The sequence below is a fragment of the Symphalangus syndactylus genome, chromosome 2, assembly GCF_028878055.3.
Source record: "Symphalangus syndactylus isolate Jambi chromosome 2, NHGRI_mSymSyn1-v2.1_pri, whole genome shotgun sequence".
Classification (NCBI taxonomy): domain Eukaryota; kingdom Metazoa; phylum Chordata; class Mammalia; order Primates; family Hylobatidae; genus Symphalangus; species Symphalangus syndactylus.
In genome coordinates, this window is record NC_072424.2 from 132,704,417 (window position 1) to 132,720,584 (window position 16,168).

The 16,168-nt window shown below is 43.1% G+C and overlaps 1 protein-coding gene and 1 pseudogene across 1 annotated transcript in view; one reads left to right on the forward strand and one right to left on the reverse strand.

The window, feature by feature from the left end:
• Window positions 1-16,168, forward strand: part of TIAM2 (TIAM Rac1 associated GEF 2) — a 530,223-nt gene that overhangs the window by 176,222 nt on the left and 337,833 nt on the right. The window lies entirely within an intron of this gene.
• LOC129478119 (uncharacterized) lies at window positions 4,179-4,321 on the reverse strand (annotated as a pseudogene).

Below are 16,168 nucleotides of genomic sequence, written 5' to 3' on the forward strand. Positions count from 1 at the left end.
GGCAGAGTATCCTAGGCGGAGGAAATGGGAAACCCCGGCCTTGCTCCTGTAACTGCAGGTGTCATTGAACATCTCTGCTGTCCCCTTGGTCCCCAGGGCTGCCTGAGAATGCGGCTGGCAGAAGGAAGAATGGGTACCCTTCCAGCTTCTCACTCAACCCCACAGTTAGCCTCAGGGGCGGTGTTTATCTCCATTTAACAACTGAGGAAAGTGGGAGTAGCTAAGGAACTTGCCCAAGGAGTGCACGCCTAGTAAAGAACAAAACCAAAGATGCAAGCCCAGCGCCTCTGATTCCAGATCCCCAGTGCACACTTCTCCCCTGTGTGCGCACCCGCCTCCCCATGCATGGGCCTGCTGGAGGGGTTCTGCCATGCCCTGAGCGCCTATGCTGTGGGACCCCATGCCTCCCTCTCACCAGCTCACGACACTGGACTCCCAATACCTATGGAAACTTGCCGCCGTAAGTGTCTAAAAACAAAAACAGAAAACACTTATGGAAATGGCTCAATCCATCATGGTCCCAAAGTTCACGTAATATTTGGATTATTCACGCCAAATGACATAATTTTTCAAGATACAATATCTGAGATATTTGAACAAAATGAACAAGGGGCATTGTAGGACCTAGAGTCAGAGCATCACTTGGATTCTCAATCGTATGTTCCTGGGCAAGTGTAGAACCTCTGAGCTTGTTTTCTGGTATTAAAATGAGAGCCTTGTGCCTGGCAATTCCTAAGGTCTGATTTAGTGCTCATAGGATCCCTCTTTCCATGATGGTAGACTTAGGTCGCTTCTTTGGGAACTCTCAAGGATCGTGTGAGTGATGCACGTATGGATAGGAGGCAGGAAACATGATCTCAGTTAACAGAGGTGTCCTGGGTATCCCCCATCACAGGAATAAACTTCCCTAATAGGAAATGATTGCCTTGATGTTATTGTAATTATTCTTAACACTGGGTACTTGAAAAGACATGACTTCATATTGTTCTAATCTAATAGGACATAGCTCCACACATTTTAAGTAGGTTTTTAACTACAGAACAATAAAACATTTAGCAAATTATGTTCAAACGTGTCTGCACACACTGATACTTTCAGCTCGGTGCCAGCCATTCTGCGCCCATATGGGCTGACCAAACGGATCAGCTGGAGGAGGCAGCTTGGGTTCTGGCATCCATGAGCAACTCTGGCACCTTCCCTTCCACATGGCAGGGCAGGCTGGCTGAGGCTTGGAGCTGAATGGGGTTGGGAGAGGCCCTCATTCAAACCGAGTTTCCTTGGTACTGCTCCATCATGTTTTTAGCCCACTGGTTATTAATCCAATGTCATTAGTGCTGGGACAAATCACTCATGTGGATTTTCTGTCTCCTGGCTTCTTAATCACATGCCTTCATCTTTTGTGGAGCGCAAAGGAAGAGGAGGACGTCAGATGCCAGTTGCCAGCTTTGCTGATTACTGGCAGGGCAGCTCTGATAAAACCTTCACCGGGGGAAAATGAAGATTAATTTTAAAAGGGTCAGAGCCTCTCTGTAGATAGTATCTCTATATTGTCCTCCTAGCCTTCTCTTTCTCAGCTGTAATTTATAGATGATTCTTCAGGCTGTACGCAGTTTACAGGCTGCTAATAGGTCATTTGGAAATCAGCTAAGAGGGGCAGATGATAACTAGATCACAGGAACCTTTACATTATAACTGAAGTTGGCTGGGCCCAGCGGATCACCTGAGGTCAGGAGTTCGACACCTGCCTGGCCAACGTGGTGAAACCCTGTCTCTACTAACAGTACAAAAATTACCCAGGCATGGTGGCACGCACCTGTAATTGCAGCTACTTGGGAGGCAGAGGCAGGAGAATCACTTGAACCTGGGAGGCAGAGGTTGCAGTGAGCCGAGATTGCGCCACTGCACTCCAGCCTGGGTGACAGAGACTCTGTCTCCAAAAAAAAAAAAAAAAAAAAGTTAGCAGTGTGTGGTGGTGCACTATTGTAGTCCCAGCTACTCAAGAGGCTGAGGTGAGAGATCGCTTGAGCCCAGGAGTTCCAGGGTACAGTGAGCTGTGATTGCACCACTCTGCTGCATCCTGAGTGACAGAGCAAGACCCTGACTCTAAAAAACAAAAACTGAAGGTAACTCAATGTTTCTTCATGCAGTTGGCCCCTTGTGGTTGTTTCTCTGCGGAGCCACTCTGCCAGGTCCTTTCCCTCTGTCCCTCTTCTATGACCTCATGAAATTGACCTGGAAGCCTGGCCACTGTCCCTTAGTTGGATTTCTGTAGGTGAGAGGGGATGTCGCTGTTTTGGAAGCAGCTGGGCCTCCCTGCAATCCTGAGCACTGCTGGGCCCTCATCAAGAAAGTCTCAACTGGGCATGGTGGCTCACGCCTGTAATCCCAGCACTCTGGGAGGCCGAGGTGGGCGGATCACCTGAGGTCAGGAGTTCAAGACCAGCCTGGCCGACATGGTGAAACTCCATCTCTACTAAAAATACAAAAATTAGCCGGGCGTGGTAGTACACATCTGTAATCCCAGCTACTTGGGAGGCTGAGGCACAAGAATCACTTGAACCCGGGAGGTGGAGGTTGCAGTGAGCCGAGATCACACCACTGCACTCCTGCCTGGGTCACAGAGTGAGACTCCATCTCAAAAAAAAAAGAAACAGTCTCGTGGGCTGCAGTGTAGGGTGACTGCCCAGATGTCTGGTTGTTGAGGTATGTAAGGGAAGCAGCCTTTAAAGAAAAGGCATATAATTTTGGGGTCAGGCATACTTAGCTTGAAATCTAGTCTCTGCCACTTTCTAGGTGTGTCATCTTGGCTAAGTTATTTAACCCCTTTGAACCTCAGTTTTTTCATTTGCAGTGTGAGATTAATGAATACATCTAGGTTGGTGCAAAAGTAATCGCGGTTTTGCCATTACTTCCCCTTTTTTTTTTTTTTTTTCTGAGACGGAGTCTTGCTCTGTCACCCAGGCTGGAGTGCAGTGGTGCCATTTCGGCTCACTGCAACCTCTGCCTCTTGGGTTCAAGCGATTCTTCTGCCTCAGCCTCCCAAGTAGCTGGGATTACAGGCATGCACCACCATGCCCAGCTAATTTTTGTATTTTTAGTAGAGGCAGGGTTTCACCATGTTGGCCAGGCTGGTCTCGAACTCCTGACCTCGTGATCTGCCCACTTCGGCCTCCCAAAGCGCTGAGATACAGGCGTGAGCCACCATGCCCAGCTGCCATTACTTTCAATGGCAGAAACCGCAATTACGTTTGCACCAACCTAATACTTTTCAGGGCTGTTTGGCTGGATTAAATAAGCGATGTAAGTTACCTGACACCAGTGGACTCCCAGCCAGTCACATCTGTTTGAGCAGCACCTTCATTTCCATTTGCCTTCATTGCCGTCCATTTTATGAAAGAATCACTGTACTATGCATTTAGAAACCAAGGACAGTTACAGCAAATACATTGTTTATGGCAATTTGTGCTGCAGAAAACTGGTTCTAAAATTTTTCATTTTCCTCCAGGTATTACTTCTACCTCTAGACTCTACCACTTCTCAAATTTATTTCAAAGAGGTCTTATCCTTTGCACCATATTCCCATTGAAAAGTAGGGATTTGGACCTCCAACTGTTTATTTACTATGAAATTAGAGCTAGTATTATGGGAGCTCAGTGCACACTGGTAACTGCTTACAAAGGGTGATCCTTGACTCTGTGAGAATGCACTTCTTCACAAGAACTATAGCTATTTATGGAGTTTGAAATAAGCCCACCTGTTTGTCATGTCCCCTCAGCATGGATCTCTGATCCAGATACTTCACAGATCTCTGGAGTAGCTGAGTGTATATGAGAGACTAGGCTTTATTTGTTTTTTTTGTGGAGATAGGGTCCCTCTATGTTGCCAGGTTGGTCTTGAACTCTTGGCCTCAAGCAGTCCTTCTGCCTCGGCTTCCCAAAGTGCTGGGATTATAGGCATGAGCCACTTGAGTAGGCTTTGAATGCAGCAGCTCATGTTGGGTTTGACACCTAAAAATGGAGCTGCATAGCATATATAGTGGGTGTCTGCTTAATGGCTCAGCATACACCAAAACACCATGCACAGTGGAGAAAGCAGGAACTGGGGATTGAAAGCTAATAGGCTCAGAATTCTAGCTCTGCTATTTGCTATGAGACACTGGGCAAAGCACATCTCTGACCCTCAGTTTCTTTCTTTGTGGAGATAGTTATATCTATTTTGCAAGTCCTGATTATGCAGAGACATTAATCACATATCATGCAAGCTCCAGTCATCATGTTCTGTTAAATCCATTTTCCAAGAATTCATTATAAAGCACTTAATATATGAGTGCCAGTAGTAGTAATAACACTATGCAGAAGAGATGAAGAACATAGGAAATAATAAATTCATCGGTATTCAGTGTTGGGAGCAAGAGAGTGTTTTTTTGTTGTTGTTGTTGTTGTTTTTTAAGTGAGCACCAGCCTTGGGCAGGTCACCTGAGCTCGCTCATCTCAGCTGCCCCCCCGGGCGGAAGCTGGCTCCCTTGTTGTAAGGACCAGAGCACAAACATGAGAAGCCTTTGCAAACTAAAGCAGTCTCCAAGAGACATTGTCAAGCCCATCATCTCCACGCCTCTGCACTGTTCCTTGCATTTCTGCTTTTCAATACCCACCTTCTTCAGCGAGGAATCATTTCACGTGTACTTATAGCGATGCCATTAGGCACTTACGATATATACTAAATCATCCCAGAGGCCAGGCGTGGTGGCTCACACCTGTAATCCCAGCACTTTGGGAGGCTGAGACGGGCAGATCACTCGAGGTCAGGAGTTCCAGACTAGCCTGGCCAACATTTCTGTACTAAAACTACAAAAATTAGCCAGGCATGGTAGAGCGTGCCTGTAATCCCAGCTACTCAGGAGGCTGAGGCACAAGAATCACTTGAACCCAGAGGGCAGAAGTTGGCAGTGAGCCGAGATCGTACCTTTGCACTCCGGCCTGGGCATCAGAATGAGACCCTGTCTCAAAAACAACAACAACAAAAAATCATCCCAGAAAGTCATGGTCATAAAAATACTTGCCAGAATCCCATAATAAATTTTACTTAACATTTTAAGTTCATTTGTCGAGACAGAAACATTTATTTTTCTTATTTGGCAACAAAGAAACACACATTTAGTCTGTGTTAGTATATGTGCCTGTGTTTACAGATCATTTTACAGGTCCCCACTCCACAATTTGAGTGAATTTGTATCATTTTCTTTTTGTTCACCAGTGTGATCTCTGTGCCTTTACCACATAATACCGATTTGCTATGGACAACTGCCCGATCCAGTTACAACCTGGCAAATCTTACCCAGATTTAAGAAAATGACTCTGTAACTTTAGTCTTGCTGCTATTGAGAGTCAAATGACTGAGCTTATCTTCATTGCCTTTTTCTTTCTTGGGTAGCTTTTAAGTCAACTTTTTTGTTTAAGTAGCTTTTAAGTTTGAAGAATAAACTCATTAGCAAACACTTAGAATAATCCAAAGTAATAGATGATATTTTGGCACCAGTTTTGTTTTGTGTGGATCATTCACACGTTTCCCTCGATCCCAAAAGCACAGTAGAAAGATGACAAATGTTTCAGCCACTTTTCTTGTCACACATGACAGGATGCCTTAAAAATAAATGATGCTGGGCGCGATGGCTTACACCTGTAATCCCAGCAGTTTGGAAGTCCAAGGTGGGTGGATCACCTGAGGTCAGGAGTTCGAGATCAGCCTGGCCAAAATGGTGAAACCCTGTTTCTATTAAAAAAATACAAAACAATTAGCCGGGCGTGGTGGCGCCTGCCTGTAGTCCCTGCTACTCGGGGCTGAAGCAAGAGAATCGCTTGAACCCGGGAGGCGGAGGTTGCGGGGAGCCAAGATTGTGCCACTACACTCCAGCCTGGGCGACAGAGCAAGACTCCATCTCAAAGGAAAAAAAAAAAGTATTCATTTTAGGGTGAGACTTACTATGTTTAGGGCCCATCTCTGCTACCAGACATGTGTCTTGGTAAAGTTACTTGGCAGAGTTACTTAAACTAGTCCAACTAGTTGAATTATATAACTAGATAGTAGGCTCTTACAGAATGCTTCCATGTCGTTATACTTATGAATGTATTTTTCAGCTTTTATGCGATTATTCCTTAATTTAAGAAAGCCAGCAGGGACAAAAAAAGACACTTCTTTGACCTTAATACAGCAAAAGATGTGAAAACATGGAGATGTGTATTTTCAGAATTCTGTACCCATCACTCTATCATTTAAGGTTTTAATGGACTTCAAGATGCTAATAGATATTTTGAAAATTCTCTGGAAGTTCACCTGGTTCTCAACTCCAAGCTGAATGAGGACCACGGACACCCAGGTGTAGGTATTTTGTAAGCCACAGCTTGAGATGGTCGTACCTGGTTATGCTCTGAAGGAGCTAAGAAGGCAGGACCACACGATCCTATTAAAAGGTAGCACTCAATGGCCTTCTTTTTAGACATGCTCCACTGAAGCCTTTTAGTCTACATGTGAAGGAACCAGGCCCAACAAGTTTAGGTGACTGTGTTAGTCATTGGCAGAATCATGTGTGGAACCTGGGTCAGCTGACTTCCAGGACAGGACAGGGCTGTCTCCTGAACCATTCCAGCATTTGGAGAGCAATGAACACTGCATGATGTGGTTCTTCCTGCTCTGTTGGAAGAAGGCATGGCATTTTAGAGCCCAGAAATTCATCAAACATTGAAACATTTGCTGTTGTATTGACACCATCTTTTCTTAAGGAATGATCTTGGAAAAAACTAGGAAAAGTTATTCCATTGACCAGTGATGACCAGTTATTGTTCCTTTTGTCAACAGGCAAGATGATGATGAATGAAGTCCTGGCAGCTTCCTGTGTCCCAGGCCTTGTAGAAATAAATGAGACAGACGTGCTTCAAAGTTCTAATGTGCATCACATCGGATCTTGTTTAAGGAAGCGTTAAAAGGAACCCGCCGTTACCTATTGAGAAGGCTCTGTGCTCTCAGGCATTGTTTCTGATTGAATCCAGAGGTTGCAAGCATGCCTTCCTGTATTACCTGTTGGAGCAGGTTTAATTTTATAAATTTTAAACACAAACTCTATGAGTTTCTAGTTCATAATTGTTCTTTTTGGGGATCCACTCAGATGAACAGTATTGCATCTGTAAGAGATACCCACTTCACAGGACCAGATTTGATTGGAATATCAGTGGCAACAGACTCCATCTGTAGCTCATCCAGTACCAGTGATGGAAAGGACAGATGGCAAGGAAACCCTTCGGGGGGGATAAAGAAAGTCATATTGTGTTGGACCTACAGATTACTAGAAACATAGCTTTAGTAAACCAAGGCTTTTTTTCTTGAACACAATCTGTGTAGACTGTGTAGTTCTTGATTGGTGGCTTTAATCCATTATCATTAGGTATCTCCTTGAACGTTCTCAAACACTGAAAGTCTTAAGCTTTCATTAAAAAAAAAAAGTAAATGCAGCTTTCAGAAACTCCAGGATTCAGTACAGTCTTCCAAGTGTTTCACTTCAGCCTCCCTGTCCTGTTATTACCAACGGCAGGTTCCCGGGTGGTAGACAAGAAGCCTTGCGAGATAGATAAGGAAATGAAGATGAACAAACATATCACATTGTATCGTAAACATACTTTATAAGTACATTTCTTATTAGCTTCTTATTCAGGCAGAGATTATAAAAGTTTGCTGCAAGTATCCAGACCAGAATTTGTGTTTTGGAAATTACCAGTGTTCACAATACCTGCAGGGAAGAAAAAAATACAAAAACTCAAATATGAATACTCTTTACACCCAAAAGAATATTTTTATCATTCTTTTATTTGTTTTTGGCTCTGTCAAAAATTAAAGTGCTTGGAATGCTGTAGTCTGTGGTCTCTTGAAATTTAATCAATGAGAACCTAGCATTTTCACAGTATGCTGTCACTTTGGACATTCATAATAAAAATTGAAACTAATTTTGGGTGTTAGTCATTTATTTTGCTGTGTAGCTTAGTGCATCTTTTGTGGTCTGTCTGTGCCTAGTAACTGAGCAGTTTGTATGTATAGAGATGCAGAGATACATTCATAGTTCAAGCCTTTCACTGTTGTTTTCTATATTTGAACAACCACTCTTTTTATTTATTGAAAGGCCAAGAGATTTTTGAATGCCAAGGCCTTTTTGAATATGCGTTCTATAACACGGATTAAAATTAATTCCTGAGTATTAAACCTAAGCTTTCTTGAGTTTCTCCTTACAGCAGATTTTCTATTAAATCGATTATATTTTCTATTAAGTAGTAAGTAGAAAGCTATAGAAGGCTATAGGTAGTACAGTGGCAATTCTCGGCTTTTCAATAGGATCTTTTTTGTTTGACTCTGCCCGGTAGTGTTGGAGTATTGTTTCGTGTATCCCTTCCTACTGCAGTAAGAAAGAAAACAGCTCCAAAGACACACAGACATGTGAACCTATGTAGAAAACTTAGGTCTTGCTTGGCGCCTCTACCAAACTGGATACGGCAATGAGGAAAGATTCCTTCTATTCTTTTGTAACTAAACCTGCAATTGGCAAATATCCATCTAGCTCCCACTTCCCACCACCTCAAGCCCCCGCCTCCCACAAAGGAACAGTATGGATTTGTGACTAACCTCACCATTCTTGTGCACATATGAGCAAATGATTTGGGAAATTAAATTGGAAAAAAAAAACAAATAGAAGTTTCTGAGGTTCTTTCCGGTAGATAGGGTGAGAGGAGAAACAGAATAGCAAATGAAGGTAAAAGAGGATCATTCCTTCAGCACTGGGTGCATATGCAGTCAGCACTTAGCTGGAGGTGCTTTTCCAGTGACCAGGTGCACACGAAGGCCCATCTGTTGGAAGAGTAATCTTTTTAAAATCCCAAGGCAGCATAATAGGGGCAGAGGTTGATGCTTTTGTTCCCTGGATGAATTCCCTCTTCAGAAGCTCCTGCTCCCCTCGACCTGAGCATCTGGACAGGCTCTCTGTGTGAATTGGCATGAATATTGAACAGTCCACACTCCATCCCTGCTTCAGTCCATGGCAAAGGAAAGCTTTCAAAAGTCACCTTTCTCCAGGGACTTTAAGCGTTTCGAGCTGGTTTTTAAAACAGTATTAAGTGACTTTGACAAACTGAAGCTATTTGGTACTTGCACAATTAGAAAGAATCCCCCATGGGGGTTGTTTGGCTTTGTGAGTAAATGCTGGCCTCTCACTTAAATTCCAATACAGAGATCTCATTCAAATGAGATGGGTGGTCTTATGCAGTTTCTTTGTGGTTAATAAATTCCTCATAGAGGGGGAAAAAACTATTTCAGAATGGCCTCCTCAAAGGAATTACACATAGATGATTACTTTTATCCAGAGTAATTTGTGTTTTAAATGATTTAAAAGTATAAGCAGTTAAGAAAGTCATGAAGTTTGATGCTTCAGAAGAAAGCCTCCTTTCATTCATTATTAGTGATTTCTCCAAATCCACTATTTCTGCATCTATGTATGAAAATTGAAGAACATTCCAGACTATGGCGGTGGCATCAAATCCAATCATTTTTATAGTGGGGCTTTCTCTTGAAGGACTCTTGAAAGGTTACAGAGAGAGGCAGCTTGGCACAGTGTGTAGATTAGCTCATAGTTATTGTTTTATAGATGTTTACTGTACCTTTTAGTATCTGTGAAAAATATTTATTCCTTTTATTTCTTCTGAGGCACACATCTCTTTCAAAACTTTTTTTAATATCTTAGAAACATAGACTACCTGTGAGCTATAAGGAAATAAAATGATGCTCATTTTCATCCATTCTTATATTATTACAAAACTAAATCATTTCTCAATCATAAAAGATACAAATCTATTGCCTATTATTGTAGATGACTTAGGAAAGAAGATTGTAAACTAGAAAAAATATGCATGCATTTTTAGTCCAAACTTTTAAAAATACAAGTACTGTATTCAGATATATTTTCTAAAAAGATATCATTCATAAAATTAATGCAAATTTTAAAATCCACTAAAGGATCCATAGTGCTAGAAATAAATGTGGCTTTCAGATGGCTGTGACTCTCAGCTTGCACAACTGGGAAAGAGCCTGAGTATGCCTCTTTTTAATTTTGTCCACTTGATCATGGGATGGGAATGATATTATTGAGTGGAAGTAATTGCTACTCCAAAGATTTTTTGCAAAGCTTTATGGAGACTGTGGCAAATATTATTTTGTATCTTAAAGGACCCTGTATGGAGAGTTGCACTGATATTTAAAAGTTCCCACACACGGTGTCACACAGGCCAAGAGCCACAGCAGTCAGAAATGGAAGGGGGACCTCCCTGCTTCTTACTGCATCATTCCCATCCTTTCGTTACAACAGAAAAGACAAAAGCTAACGAGGAAAAGGAAATAACTTTTGCCAGAAATGTCCATGCAATTGAGGGCTTTCTTTTCCCTGTGTAATGTGAGTACAGAAATGTCCATGCACTAGAGGGCTTTCTTTTTTCTTTAGATGGAGTCTCACTCTATCGCCCAGACTGGAGTGCAATGGTGCGATCTCGGCTCACTACAACCTCCACCTCCCAGGTTCAAGCAATTCTCCTGCCTCAGCCTCCAAAGTAGCTGGGATTATAGGCGCCCGCCACCATGCCTGGCTAATTTTTGTATTTTTAGTAGAGACGGAGTTTCACCATGTTGGCCAGGCTGGTCTTGAACTCCTGACCTCAGGTGATCCACCCGCCTCAACCTCCCAAAGTGCTGGGATTACAGGCATGAGCCACTGCGTTCAGCCCAAGGGCTTTCTTTAGCCTGTGTAATGTGAGTGCACTCACAAGCACACACATCATGGAACTGGAGGCCATAAGCAGAGTGACCAGAATCTTCTTAGGCCACAAAAAAGCAAAACTCTCAAAGGTGAGGCCTGACTGGGGACTGCCAGGAGAGCGCAGGGGCCAAGAGGCGAGCTCTGGGTTCTGCAACAATTGCTGGGGCTCCAGTGCCCCAGAAAGTGATTCCCAGATTCTCACCTCATGTACGGCAGGTGTGGCCACAACCGAAGCCCCGCCTTCTTCATACTGACTCCAGGTCCTGTGCTTGGTTTTTTTAATTAGAATCTTGCAAATTTGTCTCCAAATACCAATATTCCTTCATTCATCCAAAATGTATGTATCTAGTGCTTACTAAATACACAGTGCTGTGCTTGAGATCAGAGATGGAACAGTGCATTAAAATTATGCTTGAGCACATCAGTAGAATGTGCATGTTCAATAGGAATACGGGTGTGTATTGCATCTTAAGCACAAGATGAATGCAAAAGAAGCTCACAGAGGCAGATGCAAATCAGTAGTTTCCCTAAAAATGACTTGTTCTTTATTAGCTCAACTGTCCACTATCGTAAAAAAGAAAACAGTTCTTACTGTTTAGTCTTTTGCTGTTTCCTAGCCAGTAACACATTTATAGTTTTATTTGGATTTGAGAACCTAGAGATTATATTGACTTATACTAGTGAACACCTCTTTTCTAAACCCTGAAACTCTAGCAAGGATGCAGGTCCCACCATCCATGAATGCTGCCGTTTAATTCAACATGAGAAGTGACCCATTTCACCTGTAAACGGGGTGGTGGAACTCAAAATACTTTCAAACACAAGGACTTTGGCTTTACAACGTTTGGAAAATTACAGAACACAAGAAACTATTTCTATCAATCCAAAAGAATTCAGTTTCTTAAGAGATGTCTCTTATTTAAAAAAAAAAGTGTATTTCATGGAATAAGGATAGACTATGGCAAGAGAGTGGGATAGAAAGATAGAAAGTTATTCTTTTCTGAAGTTGGTTTGATTTTCCTGGGGCCGTCTTAGCAGTATGCAGAAGCAAGGTTGGTTTTCCCAGATCCCCATCACAATGAATGGTTGCATAGAAGTAGGGTTGACTGAATGTTTTCAGTCTAGTTGTATCTGACTTAGAAAGATGTTACCATTAAATGCAAAGGGGGAAACCAAAACCAATAGATAATCAGAGAATTGTGGATTTAATTCAGCATTAGCTTCTATCTTTTTCTCAGGCAGAAGGATACATCAGATCTAAGTACAGGAATTTAACTAAATGGAATATAAGACTTATGATATGTAGGTTTCCTTTGGAAATCCAAACATCTCTGTCCAGAGGTGAAGACTATAGAGAATACATGTTGCTTAAAGCAGCTTACTAACTCGAATGAGTACAAGCATGACCACCCCCAAATCATTTGCTAATCATTGTTTCTTGGACTTCAGCCAAGACATAAGTAATGATGTTCCTTCCATTCAACTAAAATCCTACTTACATTCCAAGTAAAAGTAGTAATTCCTCATTATGCTCAACCAGACCATCAAAATCTTCAAGCTGAGGATCCCCAAGATAATACAGCAACAGACTATTTTCTAGCATAGTTAGGGCTTGAGGTTTTTCCAATGGATCTCCAGTTTTTCAGGAATTTGAACACATGTTTTAAATGCACTGACATAAATGCTCTACTGGATGTAATCCTAACAGTATTTGCTGTTGCAAAGGCCATCAGTACCTTGAGGTGCTCTGGGTCTGGGTTAGTGCCCATGGGGTTCACCATGCTGGACTGGGGACCGCAGCAGCACCAGGCACAGAGCTCAGTTCATAAAGCACCAGCTTCTAACATAAATTGACATTAATGACAGTCACTCTCCTCCCAAGGACAGAGCAAAAAGGAAACCCACTTAATAAAACAGATGTGCTTAGTGTATTTTAGTTCATCCCTTAAACAGTCACTAAACACCGGCATCCCATTGGATTTGTCTAGGCTTACATCAAGGAAGTTTCTTCTCTTACCAGATTTCTTACATCACCCGTAAAGAAAGCACATTCCTTCACTCAGGTGTGTCTCCTCAGCTCCTCTTAGCTCAGTCTTTGGTTTGCTTCTTTTTTATTCCTTGCCCTTGGTTTCCACTTGGATTAGTGGGTAAATGTGTCCAGCTGAAGATGCTTGCTGTCGCTTCCATGGTTGGTCTCAAACATGTCTGCATATTAGAATCACCTGAGAAGCTTCAACAATCCTGAATCCCGTGTCCCTTCCGCAAAGATTATGATTGCTAGAGTGTGCCCTGGGTATTGGGAGTTTTAGAAGCTCTCCAGGTGGATTCTAATATGCAGACAAGTTTGGGAATCCCTGGGCTACAGGGAAGAAAGGAAAGTTTTCGAAGGCCTGGGCCTCCTGTGAGTTGTGTGATTTGCAGCAAGTCATTTAACGCCACCCAGCCTTGGTTTCTCTGTACGATGAAGATAGTTGTGCCGGCAGTTTTCCCATCTGCATAATGAAAATCATGTTTACATTAGGTGGTCAGTAATAGCACATGTAATGGGTTTGGCACAGGCTGGGCACTCGGGAAATGATAGCCATCCTGTATCCCTAAGGTAAAATAAAGGCAAGGAAACACTGTGGATGATTAAGTGAGGTCAGTTTAATGGAAAAGAAAACAAGTAGGTGACAACCAGGCTCACTGTCACATGGGATGTGGTTTCTTTCCCTGAGACAATTGAATTGTTCATGTATTTCTAGCTTGTTGGAAAGAATGATACCACCTTATACTCAGAGATAAGGCTATTGTGTTCATCTGTTTTTCCAGAGTGGGGTGGGTCTGCGCAGGGCTTTGTGAACAGGATCTGCCTGGTAGATAAATCCGAGGTGTAATGGGAAGTGGACTCTTTGACAAGGGCTGATTGACTTCATGAGTTTGGTGGGCACATGGCTGATCACACTTCACTGGGGTGAATGTGACTTCTATACTCAGACTTGGGGAAGGATAGAAAGTCTATCTCATTTTGTCCTTGGTGAGCGGTCTCTTATGGTGGCATAATAAGGGGAGGTTGGTGGTGTGTTAGAATCAGAGAGATGATGTCAGAGCTGAAAGGAACTCAGACCATCACCTGAGCCCCAGGAGTTCTTCGCGGTGAACACTCTGAGATTATAGGAAACACCTTCCACATATTTAACATTTTCTTTGATGAGGGCCATGGCTTCTCGTCTGATTCAAGAAGAGCTTGCTAGCCCTCCAATACCGAAGACTCAAGTTTATGAATAAGGAAACAGAGTCAAAGGAACTGTTCAAAGCCACGTGGGCAGTTAGAAGCAAAACAGGACTAGAACTCAGGTGACCACATTTTTCCCCAACCTCCACTCCCTCAGTTTTATAGCAAGTCTTAAGCATTAACTGTGGCAAGGGACTGTTTAAGCCACAGGTTCAGCTAATTCACTGGATAATCACAGCCCCAAGCAGACAGTGCTGGCATGCTACCAAATGAGGTTTCCATTTTTCTTTAGCTAAGGACATTATGTCTCCTGAAGGTCCTAGGAAGAAGGTAGAACTTCTGTCGCTATTTGGAAATTCTCATTATTTTAACCTACAGTGAAACATCAGTCAGAATTTTGGGGGCTAAGATGAATCTGGACAGACATAAAGGAATTTAAACCGCAAGTGCAGTCCAGGTTCAGTGGTTCATGCCTGTAATCCTAGCACTTTGGAAGGCTGGGGCAGGCAGATCACCTGAGGTCAGGAGTTCGAGACCAGCCTGACCAAAATGGAGAAACCCCGTCTCTACTAAAAATACAAAATTAGCTGGGTGTGGGTGGTGCATACCTGTAATCCCAGCTACTCGGGAGGCTGAGGCAGGAGAATCGCTTGAACCCCAGAGGTGGAGGTTGCAGTGAGCCGAGATCGCGTCATTGCACTCCAGCCTGAGCAACAAGAGCGAAACTCCGTCTCAAAAAACAAACAGGCCAGGCGCGGTGGCTCATGCCTGTAATCCCAACACTTTGGGAGGCTGAGGTGGGAGGATCATGAAGTCAGGAAATCAAGACCATCCTGGCTAACACGGTGAAACCCCGTCTCTACTAAAAATACAAAAAAAAAAAAAAAGGAAAATAATTAGCCAGGCGTGGTGGCCGGCACCTATAGTCCCAGCTACTCAGGAGGCTGAGGCAGGAGAATGGCATGAACCCAGGAGGCAGAGCTTGCAGTGAGCGGAAATCGCACCACTGCACTCCAGCCTCGGCAACAGAGTGAGACTCCATCTCAAAAAAAAAAATAAATAAACAAAATAAACAAAATAAACTCGTAAGTACAAAGTAGGCAAAGGCCTAAAAAAGAACAAGGATAGTTTGTATTTCCTTTTTCTTTCTTTACTGTAATTTTTATGTAGGCTCAAGAGGTACGTAAAGTTTTGGCAGAATGAAGGAACTTTACAACCATCCGCAGGACTCTTTTAAACCCTGAGCTCTACAACATTTTTGGGATCCGTGGTATTTTAATTATGTTCATTTAAAATGTATCCATTTGGCCGGGCGCGGTGGCTCAAGCCTGTAATCCCAGCACTTTGGGAGGCCGAGGTGGGCGGATCACGAGGTCAGGAGATCGAGACCATCCTGGCTAACACGGTGAAACCCCGTCTCTACTAAAAATACAAAAAATTAGCCGGGCGTGTTGGCGGGCGCCTGTAGTCCCAGCTACTCAGGAGGCTGACGCAGGAGAATGGCGTGAACCCAGGAGGCAGAGCTTGCAGTGAGCCGAGATTGCGCCACTGCACTCCAGCCTGGGGGACAGAGCAAGACTCCGTCTCAAAAAAAAAAAAAAAAAAAAACAAATAAAATGTATCCATTTATTTAATAGATCGCATCTAATTTGTGGCAGACACTGTCTGGTACCAGAAATACACCAATGTACAAAACAAAGCCTCTGCTTTCATAGAGGTTTTCATCTCGTGGGAAGAGAAGGACAATGGCATTCATGTAATATTTTGGTTGAATGTGAGTGCCTTGAAGAACAGAGCAGGGCAAGGAGGATGAAATGGACAGCAGTGGGGAGGCCATGGCTAATATTTTATATGTGATGGTCAGGGAAGACCTCACTGGGGAGGTCTGTGTGCATAGAGATCAGAAGGATACAGGAAGGAAGCCATGGTTGATCACTGAAAAAATGAAAGGGAGTATGAGTTCAGTCGGCTGTTTGGCACAACTGGGTCAGGTTCAGTGGTTTATGGTACACTGGTTTTCTTTCTCATTGTCCCAAGAACATTTGTGGGTTGTTTTTTTGTTTGTTTGTTTGAGACAGAGTTTCACTCTTGTTGCCCAGGCTGGAGTGCAGTGGCAC